This window comes from Athene cunicularia (genome assembly GCF_003259725.1).
Source record: "Athene cunicularia isolate RWA chromosome 6 unlocalized genomic scaffold, athCun1 chr6_part1, whole genome shotgun sequence".
Lineage (NCBI taxonomy): Eukaryota > Metazoa > Chordata > Aves > Strigiformes > Strigidae > Athene > Athene cunicularia.
In genome coordinates, this window is record NW_020799105.1 from 6,274,065 (window position 1) to 6,287,261 (window position 13,197).

Here is a 13,197-nt window from a genome sequence, read left to right on the forward strand (position 1 = left end):
GGCCGGGGCGGGGCGAGCGGAGGGGGCGGGGGGCTGGAGGTGTCTCGGCGGATAATGGCGGGGGCCTCTTTGTTGGTGTGGCAGGAGGGGCAGGAGGCTCGGCGCGGGGCTCCTCCTCCTCTGGGGAGCGGAGGCACCCGGGCAGGCCGGGCTGGCGTCTCCTTCCAGCCCGGGCGCCCGCTCGGCCTCGGAGAAGGAAGGGTCTGCGGTGGAGGAGGGGGAATGCAGCCTGCGAGCGAGCCACCGCTGTGGTCAGCTTCCGTGACCTTGCTCTTAAAAGCACCTCTTAAAGCAAAAATTGCCCTTCTGGGTTAATGTAACTGCTCCAGTTGTAGGGGCTTGGGGGAGTCCTGCAGTGTCTTTGATTCTTTTGCCTTGGAATTCTTCTATTTCTTGAAAAAAGAGTGACCTGTCTCTTCGCAGAATTTCTTCTGGTCTTTGGTTTTAATGTGTCGTTAATAGCATGCAGTTTTACTCCCGAAGCCCGTTTCTTTATGCCTTTTTGTCTGGAGTGGTTCTATCAGTGAAGTTTGATCTGAGCACCACTAATAACCTCAAATAAAAATCAGACTTGATTATTTCCAGCCCCACCAGCTACAATAATGGTTTTGAACGCATAGTGTGTTTTTGAATTTCGGTACAGAACAAGCTTGCCGAAGCGTTTCAGACAATCGAAAAAGCCTACCCGCCTTGGCCTATCTGATAATATAAACACAAAGGGTGTTACGTTTGTTCGGGGAAGGAAAGTATTACTTGCCCTAGGGCATGTGCATGTGGAATTGAGCAAGCTTACTCCTTGCAGCTGGGTTTTACTTACAGGTGTGGAGACTTAAGCAGTGATAGTATGATAGGTCACATGAGACCTGGTCTCACGTCTAGAGATGCCAATAAATGCACTTCTAGGGCAGAATAGTATATGACATGCATCTTTATGTATTTGGGGGTATGGCAGTAGATTAGATAACTTAGAAATGGTTTAAACTGTAACATGAAGAGAAACTGGGCCAAACCTAGTTAAGGATACTGTCAAAGTGAGTTCACTGACTTGAGCTATTACTTGAATGTAATAAAGGGAAACTCTTAATTCTTCTAATAGTAGTTAAGAAAATTATGTTGAATTTAAAATAGTCCCCTGCTTCGATCTCAGTCTGTGAGGGCAGCCATCTTGTCTTTTTTCCCATTTGATTCAAAGATGTGTAACAGACTAGTTTGACAGTAGGATGCAGGTATGGAATTCTTCAGAATGTGTAATGCCGGTGCAAGGACCAGACAAATTACAGGCTGCCTGTCTGATCTTGACAGTTTTCAGGGCCAGCTCGGCAAAAGTATAAGAGAAGGGAGAGAGAAACATCTGCTGAATGAGGCTAATCCAGAGTTGCAGAAGGTGTATGAAGTTATGTCATTGCTCTGAAAAAGGAATTTTAATGGTGTCTTCCAGTGCAGAAGTTCCCAAACTCTTTGGACCATTGGCTTGTATAAACAGAGTAATCTTGTGGGCTGCCTCATACTTCATGGTGATTTCTAGGTCAGAATCGTAGGTGGGATGATCTAAGTGGTTCTGAGTCCTGAAGTTTTGGACATCTTCTATGCAGAAGTAGAGTTCTCTTGTGTGTGTGTTTTGTGTTTTAGCTTTTAACCCTGTTCTTTAGGGACTAAGGCCTTTGCTGGCTTTATAGGTGTGCAGGTATAGCCACCTTTGCAAAGGTTATATTGGTGCATTGTTATGCAAATATTAGGAATAAACAAGTGTTTGGAGATTTTAACTACTGAATTTATTTTCTGTCTGCTACTTACCTGAGATTAATTGATGTGTTTATTTCATGTTTTGAGTATTTTTTTTTAAACTATGAGCTAATGGGATAGTATTGGAGACTATAGTGATACCCGGTTATTTGTTCATTGTATATGTGTTTTGGGTTTCTTTTTCATCCTTCCTCGACTGCCTAAATTGTTTGAATGCTTATTGTTTAAAAGATGCATGGTAAGTACATGCTCAGCTCCTCATTTCTGAGGATTGAGCCAGTATTCTGGATAAATACAAATACCCTTCTTGATAGTCTGCTGAAAAGTATGGTATGCTATTTCTTAAACTTTATTACCCACCCCCACTGGGGAAAAAAAACCCGCTTCGTGTGCATATAGTTTTACTATATATTTTTAATATATATATAAAAAATGTTCATTGCTATATCACTTTGAAAATTAGACTAATCTGGTTTTGATCCTAAAATGTTTTATTGCTGTAAATGTTTCCTTTTAAAAAAAACCTTAGTCCTTAATTCAAAACCTGCAGCAACAGGCTTCTGTTTATGTTACGAAAAGATCTCTTGGCTTTTGAAAGCACTCTAAAAAAGTCAGTTAAGACTACTTATGTTGTTTGCCCGTTGTGAAATTTACCATAGTTTGGACATGGATTCTGAAAAATAATTTTTACTTTGATTTAAGAATCTGAACATCTAGATTTCATGGCTTTCAAGAATCCTCTTGTTTAAATGGAGATGGAAATTCACCTTTAAATTTGATAAAGGCTCTTTCTGGCTATCCTCACAAAAAGAGGAGCTATACTTAAATAGGCATTCATTGCTCCATTACAAGGTATATTCTTATGAAAATACAGCAATAGTAATTTTTATTTGCATATATTCTTTTTAACAGTGACTGTAGTGTCAGTGAAAGATACTTGGTTAATAAAATCCTTGAGTTTTCAGGGCAATTATAAGTGTTTTTATTTCTATAACATCACACCATAGTTTCATCTTGAGTGTCTACATTGCTTAAGCAGTTTCTCTTACCCACTGTTCCTTCTTGCCAGCTGCTGTGTGGCAAAATAGATCAAGGAGCTCACTGATCCATCTAAAAAAAAAAATCTTCCTCTTGGACTATTTTTCAGCCTGATTAATTCCCTTGTGTGTCTGAACAAACAGTTATGCCGTTGCAAAGTTGGAAGGCAAGGAGGCTGCTTAGGCGGGGATTGCTATCAGTCATGCGTATGCACAAAGGTATTCACAGATCAAGTAGTGGTGACTGGAAGACTAAAGTGATGGAAGGGGGCAAGCCTCTTATGTTGAGAAATGCTTGTTTAAAGATCTGTCGGCAGACTTCATCTGCTGTTGCTGTTACTGAAAAGCATTCTGAACAAGATGTTTACTTTGGTTTCTTCGATGCACTGTAGAGCCCAAGATGAATTGGGGATGAGTACCCATTTGGTAGTGAACATTGAACTAGAAGGTACGAGTCAGTAACTGTGAGGCTGGACATCTGCTTCCACACCTAGCTGTATTGTTTCAAAGTGTATGTGTAATATAGGGGCCCTTAAATAAAAAATCTGGAAAGTTTTGGACTGAGGCAGGGTGGTGAGGCAAAAAATACATCCTCTCAGTGCTGATAATTGTGTCTTCTGCTTTAAATACTGTGTTTGTGAAGAAGAAAATATTATTTTAGGACTGTATTTTACATGTAGTAATGCAAATGCTCACTTGTCTTTTGTGGCACTTCAAAAATAGGTAGCATTTATCTTTTAGGTTATTGTGCTTGGTAGGGGTAGCTTTTAATTGAGTGTTCAAAACTTCCCTTACTATACATTTTTCCAGCTTATTGTATCTCAGTAATACATTAAGTCTTCAGGAAAAATGTTTGAAATACTCTACTCCTTTTATGTCCCAGCTCAAAATAGGGGACTAGCAATGTACATCACTGAGTAGTTTCCCAAGTTGTTTGTATTTACCAAATACTTAGTGGAATTTCATTAGTACTATTAATCTGTACAAGTTTGTCCTGTGGCAAAACTGTAGCTTTCTTAGTGAATGGTGATATTTTTAAGAAATGTTCTGTCTTAGAAGAATTTGAAGATTATTCTGAGTAATTCATGATGACTTGGTGATGGGTGGAATACGTTACAATTGAAATTTATGGGAAGTAAATAGCAGTAAGTGTAGCTATGCATGATATAACCTTTAAGAGGAATTAATACTTGAATTTGAAGAATTAAGTCACATACTAAAACTAACTAGAATTGCTAGATACTTTTAAAATGCAACTTATTATTTTCTCAATGTAAACTTTGATATAAAAACTCAAGGAACACACCAAGCACATGGGGTAGCAAGCCATCTTTTGTGAGCTGGAAGACTCTTCCATTCTGTGCAGCATAAGGAACATGCTCCAGCTTATCATACAGACGGCAGCGAGTAGGAGTTTGCTTCTCCTATAGATTTTACATAGACTTTGGATGAGAACTCCCAAGAGGCTGGAGCTGACTCCATCAAACTGTGAGGAGATCCATTACTGGTGTTGAATCAGATCAGCATGGAGAACTGTCCAGCCAGCTGTTTATATAGTACTGTTAATTATTTTGTAAAATATTTTTGTAAGGTTTTCTAATTTATCTTTGATTTATGTGTGAAGAGAGAATTTTGGTGTACCAAGCTTATAATAATAGCAACACATTTCCTCCTAACTTTAGATGCTTTTTTCCTGTGAGTAAAAGCTAATTTTTGGCTATTTCTCTGTCCAAATTGATTGCCTGTAAGCTTGATACTAAAATAAACCTCATAGCTGTTGCCCATATTGTCACTTTTATTGTTGGATAAATGCTGCTTGATATATGAGCAGAGGGGATGCTTATTAATCATTCTTAGTTGGATATTGTAGCCAAAATGGTGACTGGCAGAAAATATACTTTAACTTAATGGTCATTTGTGTTGCAAACAAAGCAAGTACTGTATATGTGCTCATATGTGTGTACACCTAAAAGAGACAAAAAGGGCAAACATTACTCCTACAGTGCTGCTGGGATGCCTATTCACTGTAATTATTGAGTATTAAAAAAAAAACCAAACAGCCCCAAACAACCCCAACCCTGACAACCTCCTGTAATTTAATTGTATCGACATTATACCAGGCTTTTTTTTTTTTTTTTTCCCTGTGCTATAGATCTTAAAAGCATGCAAGAAAAAAGCTCTTTTAACTATAAACTATGGCTAAAATGAGTGTTTCCATCACTGAAGTCTGTGTCCATTCAAACATCTACCTTCTGCTGAACAAAACCTCAGATGTCTCCAGTCTGGTGTTTTGATTGTTGAAAAATAAGAATGAATGTTAGGCATCATATTTCTCACTGTGATCTCAAAATCACGGAAATACCCAGCTCTGTTAAGCGTGTTTCATTTTATGCACATAGGTATGTAAAATGAAAATGATTCTTCTGCTATGGATTGCTGAGAGCTGCTGGCTGGGCAGCAACTCTTGCAGAAGAGAACCTGGGGCTCCTGATGAATGAGAAACTGCCTGGGAGTCAGCAGTTTCTCTGTAGCCCTCAAGGCTCTTCACTTACTGGGCTGCATTAGGAAGATCCTGACCAGCAAGTGCGGGGAAGGAACTGTTCCCATCTGTGAAGCTGCAGTGCTGCCCAGGAGATCACACATACATGCACCTGGAGGGAGTCCAGCCGTGGGTTGCTCAGATGCCTGGGGGCTGGAGCACCTAAGGGTGGAGGAGGGACTGGGTTTGCAACCTGAGGAAGAGAAGACTAAGGGAGAATGTAATTGCTGTATTTAGCCATCTTTAAGCAAGGGTTTATAGAGATGATGGAGCCACTTTCCCCCCAGAAGTGTACAATGAAAGATGAGTTGATGGTCACAAGACATAAGAAGGGAAACCAGTAGGATATGAAGGGAATGTCTTAATGCATGTGAATGGGTGAGTGCTGCAGCAAGAGCCCAGAGGGGCCTCAGACTCTCCAGCCATGGAGACTTGACTGGACAAGGTCCAGAGCAGCCTGATTTGAATACAGATTTGAAGTTCTGGCTGTTTTGAGCAAATAGATGATCTCCAGAGGTTGCTTTCAAGCCATATTAGGATACTACTGTTTATAGATTTTTAAAATTTTATTTTCAAAGTAGTTTGAGGAAATTGGCAAAACAAAGGCACGTTGACATAGAATAAACAAGGCTGCTCAGAACTGTGTTAGACGTTGTGGAGGGAAAAGTAATGAAATGTGATAAGCATCTTCATTCAAGTCTGCTGGTGGCATTTTTCTGCCCTACATTGAACTTTCCAGCTGACTAGGCTAGAAGTGCTTGCAGGCTAGCATAAAGGAAAAAAAAAAAAGGTTATGGTACCTATCATGCCAGTGATCACTGTGGTGAACATAAAAACCTATCTCCAAAGGAACAGCCTGCAATAAGCAGCCTGGTAGCCAGTTGAAGTTTGTCCAGATCTTGCTTTCTGTAGTGGAGGAGCATGTTGGCAGCTGCTGCTGCAAGGCTTTGATCTTCTGCTGGGTGGGTGATGGTTCCTTATGCTTAGTTGGAGCATGGTTACTCCAGGGAGGGGCTTCATGGAGCAAACCAGCTGTGATTTCCAGTTGATCACGATAGCCGTTCATGACTTCAGAGAGGTGGTAGGACTAATAGCAGCAGGGAGAAAGAAAAAGAGCCATGGCAGATCCATAAGTCTTTCTGTGCTTAATGCTAGTGCCACCTTGAAAAGACAGCATCCTGCAGCTCATTTATTTCTGTTAATTCTTATGTATTGTCCATTTAGTAAAGTTAACCAGAAATCTTAGGGAACAGGAGGTAAGCAGAATAGAAAGTTACAGCACAGAGTGACTGTTTAGTTTGTATCTTGGCAAAACAGCTGCCCTGGGGTTTGAACCTGTAGGTGAATATGTGAATACAGCTGCTTGTGTATGACTAAGAATTCTGTGGGAAATCTGGTTTTGGAGGTGGCACATCCTTGCAAGCCCTAGATGTATTCTCTAATAGCTTTAATGCCTAAGCTTATGCTGGAGCAAGATTAGCAGTAGTTATGATTCTTACCTGCAGGATCTTGGGTATAAAGGTACAAATGTAATTTCAAGCATGTAATCCAAATTTTAAGTTTTACTATGGAAACATTAAAATCTTGATAAATTCTTGATTGTTCATTGTGTGAATGTTTTCGACAGTGAGAAGCATCCTGGTCACCCTCAGAGTAGGAAGGGTAGTAACCTGATACTCTGAAAAGCTTTATAAGAAGTTGTGGGCTAGGTTCACTTGTTTCATTTAGTGCCAAAAGTGAATACTCAGGAGAGACACAGTAACAGGAAGCTCTTTGTGTGTGGCAGTGGTTCATTTAATGAGGAGCAAAGCCTTCCAACAGCTAGTGACTTTTATTTGTACAATTGCTGCAATGCAAAATTCTTTCTTGTTGAACACTAGCTAGGGTTTCTTTTTTTTTTTTTGTTTTTTTTTTTTTTTTTTTTTTTTTTTTTTAATTGAAGCTTTACGAGATTCTGCTGCTGCTTACATATTGAGATGGGGAAGAAAAAGACCAGTTTCTAATAAGATTATGTTGGACATAAAAGAGTTTCATTAATATTGGAGTGGTGTCATGGGGAAATCAGAGAATCTTGATGTGACTAGAGCTGCTTTGTTTTCCTACTCTTAGTTTATTTGAAATGCTTTGTTCTGTTTTCTTCAGAAAGTTTCTCATCACAACTTTTCATGCACATACTCACTAGTACTAGTGTACAGTGCAGACCAGTGCTTCTGAGGGGGTTTTTTGTTCTTGTTTAAAGAATGGGAATTCTCTAATTCTTCCTAGTTTGTGACCTCTGTCCTAGGAATTTTTTTCTAGGACAGAGCACCAGGCACTACCAAAGTCTAAAGGAAATGGGACAACAGAACAGACTATTGCCGTTAGTAATAAATCCTGCAGATTGGTGTAGTTTTCTGCAAAATACCTAGAAAGTAAAGCCTTTATTTTGAAATGTACTGCCTGCCTTCCTACCCCATTCCCAATAAATTATTGTGCAAAGTACTGTACTGCATTACATGAAGTATGTGTGAAGAAGTTGTCCTGCTGAGGTTGTAATATGTTTTGGAGTTTTTTTGTTCCATTCTAAAGCTCTTATTACTCAGGTATTTTATGCCAAATACTTTAAACAGGATTTCATAGCCATTAATCTGCTTGTACTTAACAGATAAATGCATGAATTAGTGAAAGTAGCACATTCATAATTGGATTCTTAAGTTTTTGTAACTGGGATTTAAAGTTAAAATATTTTAGGATTATTTTTGTGGAACTATTGATGTGATTCTTAAATGTAGTTTTAAAACATTCTGAAAACTTTTTTTCCTAGCTGTTATGCAACTTCTTGCTTCCTCTCATGTTCTGTAGCTATTGACCTCTTCATCACTGATAGATAGTTAATGAGTATTTTAGGTCATTTCATATCTTTAATTTGCTTGTGTCCTTTAAAAGAATTAGAGGATCTTTTGATCTGTTTCTTATGCTGAAACATTTAGCTTCCACATGCTTCATCTTCCCCTACAAGAAGAGGTTAAAGAACAAGCATTTCCCCTATCCCAGAGTAATCCTGGAATGGGATTTCGCTTCTCACCTTCTGCAGATCGCATTGAAGCACTCTTGAGTCATATTTACTGTTTTACTGTGCTGATGGTTTGCCTATTTATTCTATATTACTGCTTTGCCAGTGATCATTGGGTGGGCAGAGTACTAGCATACGCAGGCAAACTTTTGTGATACGGTTAGAATTAACATTCCCTTAGGTAGTAGTTAGCTGAAACAGTATAGTGCCAAGATTAATAATTTATTCTCTTCTTGTGAATTTCAAGTTAGATTACAGTTAATCTTTTTCAAGTACTCGAATAAGTTGAATGGGCCCTGACATACAATTCTGCACAAAAGGGAGGTGTATATAAAGCTGTATGGAATAGCATGCCCTTGAATGCAGTAGTCCCAGTCATTTGCCAGGATTATGGTTTAAGTGAGACTTTTAATCTGTTTTCAGGGTCCACCAGCACGTGTTCAGATTACTCTTCTGACGGTTGAATTTGGTACTTAAAATGGGACAGCTTTTTGAAGTTGTGCTTCACTGAATTTTCACTGAATTTTCACTGACTTCAGATTTTAAGAACATTGTTTAAAAAAAAAAGAAAAAAAGAGTGACAAATAATGCCCTGCCATAAACTTGAATATTTTAAGCCTTTTGAAAAATGTTTACCTTGATTTTCTCACCATCTACTGTCCTTTTTTATAATCTTTTATTTGAAAAAAGATTAAGGAATTGGAAGATCCTTGCTTGCCTTATCCTATTATTTCTGAAAAAGAGAGTGTTGCTAAGAATAGTCTTTTAATCTGCTGTCATAAGAGCTTCTCTGCCAAACTGTAGAATTATACAAGTTTTCTTCTGATAGAACCATTCCAGTTTATGATTTCTGTGGCAAAACTGACCTGCAAGAGACAGTTGGTGAAGTGTTACTTCATATATTGTGATAATAAGATTCATCATGGAACCATCTGTAGTGGAGCTTCATGTGACATTACACTGAAGAAGCTGTAGAGATACTCTCCTATAAAATGTAGCACTACAGAGTGTTTGCAGAGTGGTAATTTTTTTGTAGATGTAGCACTGTTCATTCTGATAATGCTTGTTCTAGAAAAAGGCTACCTATCAAATCTTTTTGTGATAAAGTCACAGTTCAGGAGTCCATTAAAAAAAAAAAAAAAACAAAACTGAGAGGAAAGGCAGAGTGAGAATCTTCTGCATTAGAAATGCCAGTTTACAGGCTGTTTAATATTGCATGCTGCAGCCTATCTGCCTCTTCTTTTACATCCTACTGGCATGTGAATCTAAAACCTATTCTAGAGAGGAAGGAAGATATTTAACTTAAAGAATCTCTGCTGATCTCTAATCACTTCTTTAAAAAAGAATGTTTAAGAATAGAGAAACTGCAGTATACTCCATTACAAATACACTATTTCACTATGCAACCTTCTGTATTAATTTCTGTGTCATATATACCCTTATCACAAAATACAAAACCCTGGAAAACTTATGGTACAGAATACCATACAGTAGCAGAGTGTCATTGTAATAAACTAAATCAGAAGTGATTTATAACTTGGTGAGGCTGTGTATGTTAAATAAGTGTTATTGGTCATAGATAAGGACTTTCCAGAGACACTGCACTGGTATTCCAGAACAGCGGGTTGTGTTACAGGAACTGACTTGACCATGAGAAGTGCTGGGAGGTTTTACGTGCTGTTGTCTTGTTTGTTGCTGATGTGAATAACCAGGGCTGATTTGAGTGTCACCCATAACCAACTCATAAGCCTCAGATAAGGTTTTGCTAAATCTGAAACTTTGTATCACTTAATACAGGTTTCAGGATGTTTTAAATGTTTATGTTAGTGTCTGCTTCTGTTCAGAATGTGTACCTTTTAAAAAAATACATTCCAGAAACCAGGAAACCTGGATAGCACCAAGTGTTTAATATTCACAGATGATGAAGTGTCAGGTTTCAAATCCCCTGCTGCAAACCAGCAGACTTCCCTGCTTCCTTAGAGGATGGAGATGGTTGAAGAAATGGTAGATAAGCAAGCACAAATTTTCATATTTTTTCATGGAGCTGATAGCATGCATTCACTTGTGCTTCTTTTTTTCCTTGCCTTCAGGCTACTGGAAGTCAGATTTTTTTACCATGCTATGTATCTTGACTTCTCATTCTTCTGTTTTCTGAATCTTAAATTTTGTTTTACTTCAGCTTCACATGTTACAAAGTTAGAGATGCTGGTGTCCATAATGTGTATTTTACCTAATTGCCAGGCAGGGCCTAAACTAACAGACTGTGGATAATTTTCTTCTGTGCTAGCTGCTTTAGTGACTTGTAAAGGGGAGATAAAACTGAGTAGCACTAAAAGTGCCAGAGGTGAGGTCAGTTATCTGATTGTTTTAGGTAATTCAAGTGTGTAGAAGATAAATAGAAACATGCGATCTGATGCGTGGTTTGGTTTTTTTTTTTTCCTGTGCTTTGTGGTGATCTCTTTTATTGTTTCTGTGCTGTTAACAAACTGTACATTAAGTCTTCATGAATGACTACTATATGCTAGTATTTTTTCTAGTGGAAGGGCTGTAGCCTGTAGACTGGCATTATGTGACAATAGAGTGTAGACAGACAGAGGTGCAAGAGTAGGAAGGTGGATTAAGTGAAATCCTCCCAATAACAGCTTTATCGATAAAAAACAGAAAAATGTCTGTTTTGAAAAGAGAATCACTGCAAAACTTTTGTCAGTTGTGAATAATTTACTCTGTGTGTGCACTTGTTACCTAGTTCTTTGTTTTCATGCTTGTGCAAGGTATGTGATGTGGTTATCTGACAATAAAGAATTCAGTTCTCAGCTGAATTTGATTCGTTATTAAACAAAACAAATATTTTAGAAGCAGCAGAAATTATATTGATTGTGTTATTTTGGATGTTTTATAAGAGATGTTTCACAGTATGAGAATTCACTTCAGCAATGTGTGTAGCAGTTCTTCAGAAATGTGCATAGCGGTTTAATATTGATTTTTATATAGAGGGTACTCAAAAATTGTGATTGCATGTTCAGCATTTGAAGTTGGTGCTGCTGATCCCTATTGAGGCATAGTGACCACTTCAGAAAATATTGCTGTTTGATACTAGGTTTGCATAAATGCATGCTTTGACCTTCTGAGGAAAATGTGATGTGAAGTGCACATGTTGGCCTTGCCTGTGCTCCATGGGGAGCAGTGTGTGAAATTGCTGTTGGAGGTTCTGTCCATGCCAGCTGGCCGAGCAGCGCTAGGAAATAGTTCAGTTGGAGCAGTGTTTAATAACAGGAATTGGTTTTGTGGCTTTCTACATGTTTGGATGTGATATTATACTACCCATTTCTAGACAAATACCAGTATCTCAATAGTCTGCTAGTTACAGTCTGTTTTGTTGCTGACAGTCATAGGTCTTTCTTTGCTGTTAAACAACCTCTGAATTGTTAGTTGCTTCTGACATTATATCAGACTGTTTGAAGTTGCCTGAGACACAGAAGTGGAAAAGCTGAAGTTCCAGTTGCCTAATACAGAAATCATGGAGCACTTCTCACTTTCTTAAACTTAAGGTTTCCCCAGTTTCAGGTTCAGCTGTTAACATTTTGACCCTGACGGGTACAAGCTGTGACTGATTGCTATTTCTGGCTACCTAGTATTTGAACATAGTTTGATGCAGGGAGTTCAAGCATTGGTGCATAAAACGTAATGTTGAAAATAAGCTGTTTGAGCTCATTCCTAGCTTTGTTATTAACCTTTTATTGTGGCTTGTGAAACATTTGGGGTGAGGTTCCCAAAATGGTATGCGCTTTGTGGAAACACCTACTTTTGGCCGAGATGCTATGCTATTGATCAGATAAGCCTGACAGGAGCCGTGCTAGAGAACATGCCAGCTTCAAGTTCCTTCCTGGATGACTAACCCTGCAAATATAATCTCTAGGGGATCCCAGCTTCAGTGATGCCACGGAATGTATCCTCAGCCTTGGTGAAATCACCTTGTTCGAGAGAGGGAAATGAACAGCGTGAAAAGGGAAAACTCAGGGGGCTGCATTTGCTGGCAGCTGCTACTGAAGAGCTCTGCTTGGGAAATAAGTATGTTCTGCTTCCCTGGAGAAATCCTTGATTGGTTGCCAGTCCTAACTCTCTTCTGTGTGCCTTCACTCCCTCCAAAGCAAACAGAGAAGCTCCCAAGTGCTAGGGGTGCTTGTAGGTCAGGCTGTTGCCCTGCGCTCTGCCCCAGTCAGTGCTGCGCTGCTGTCATGCCCCTCTATGGGGTCACTCACTGACTGAAGTGACTAGAAGAAGGAGCAGGTCATTTAATTTAAGAGGAAAAATGAAACATGCCTTTGATAACCTTATTTGCATATATAATTTTTCTCATTTAATAACTTTTAGTCTGTCCTTAAGCTGGAAGCTGACCTTGCAGTAGGTGTGAAATTTTATGGAAACATTCTGCCCCCTTCCATAACACTGGAGTTATTTTTATTCAGTGGATAACACAATGTCTGGCTTGGGCATTACAGTTCATAAAATCTGTAAATATTAGGCTGGGAAAGATTTAAATTTCAGGAGGCTCACTAATAGTAATTTAAAAAAAAAAAGTTGCTGGTTGTGTTTCTATGAAGAAGTTTTCTCCTTTCTTGTCCCTCAAATTCTAGTATAATAGCATTAAAGATAAAAGTTCACCCATTTTTGCAAGAGAGGAAACCAGAGGGCTGTGCCTGGGTGTCTGCTGAAGAACTTCTCTGAATTACTGAGAAGCTGACTAGCATTTATCAGCAGCTTTGGAGAGCCATGGTGTCCCCCTAGAAGATTAGATCATCCTCGGTGTGCTTGGGTTCTGCTCTCCT

General features: G+C 38.9%; 1 protein-coding gene across 5 annotated transcripts in view; it reads left to right on the top strand.

The window, feature by feature from the left end:
• Positions 1–1,262: 1,262 nt before the first annotated feature.
• The window catches only part of MAPK8 (mitogen-activated protein kinase 8), a 46,335-nt gene continuing 34,400 nt past the window's right edge, over positions 1,263–13,197 (top strand). For 2 of the 5 annotated variants that reach the window (XM_026850955.1, XM_026850960.1), the window contains exon 1: positions 1,263–1,534. The gene's annotated coding sequence lies outside the window, so the exon portion shown is untranslated. The remainder of the gene's footprint in view (positions 1,535–13,197) is intronic. The other 3 variants (XM_026850958.1, XM_026850954.1, XM_026850959.1) reach the window with 3 other exon arrangements.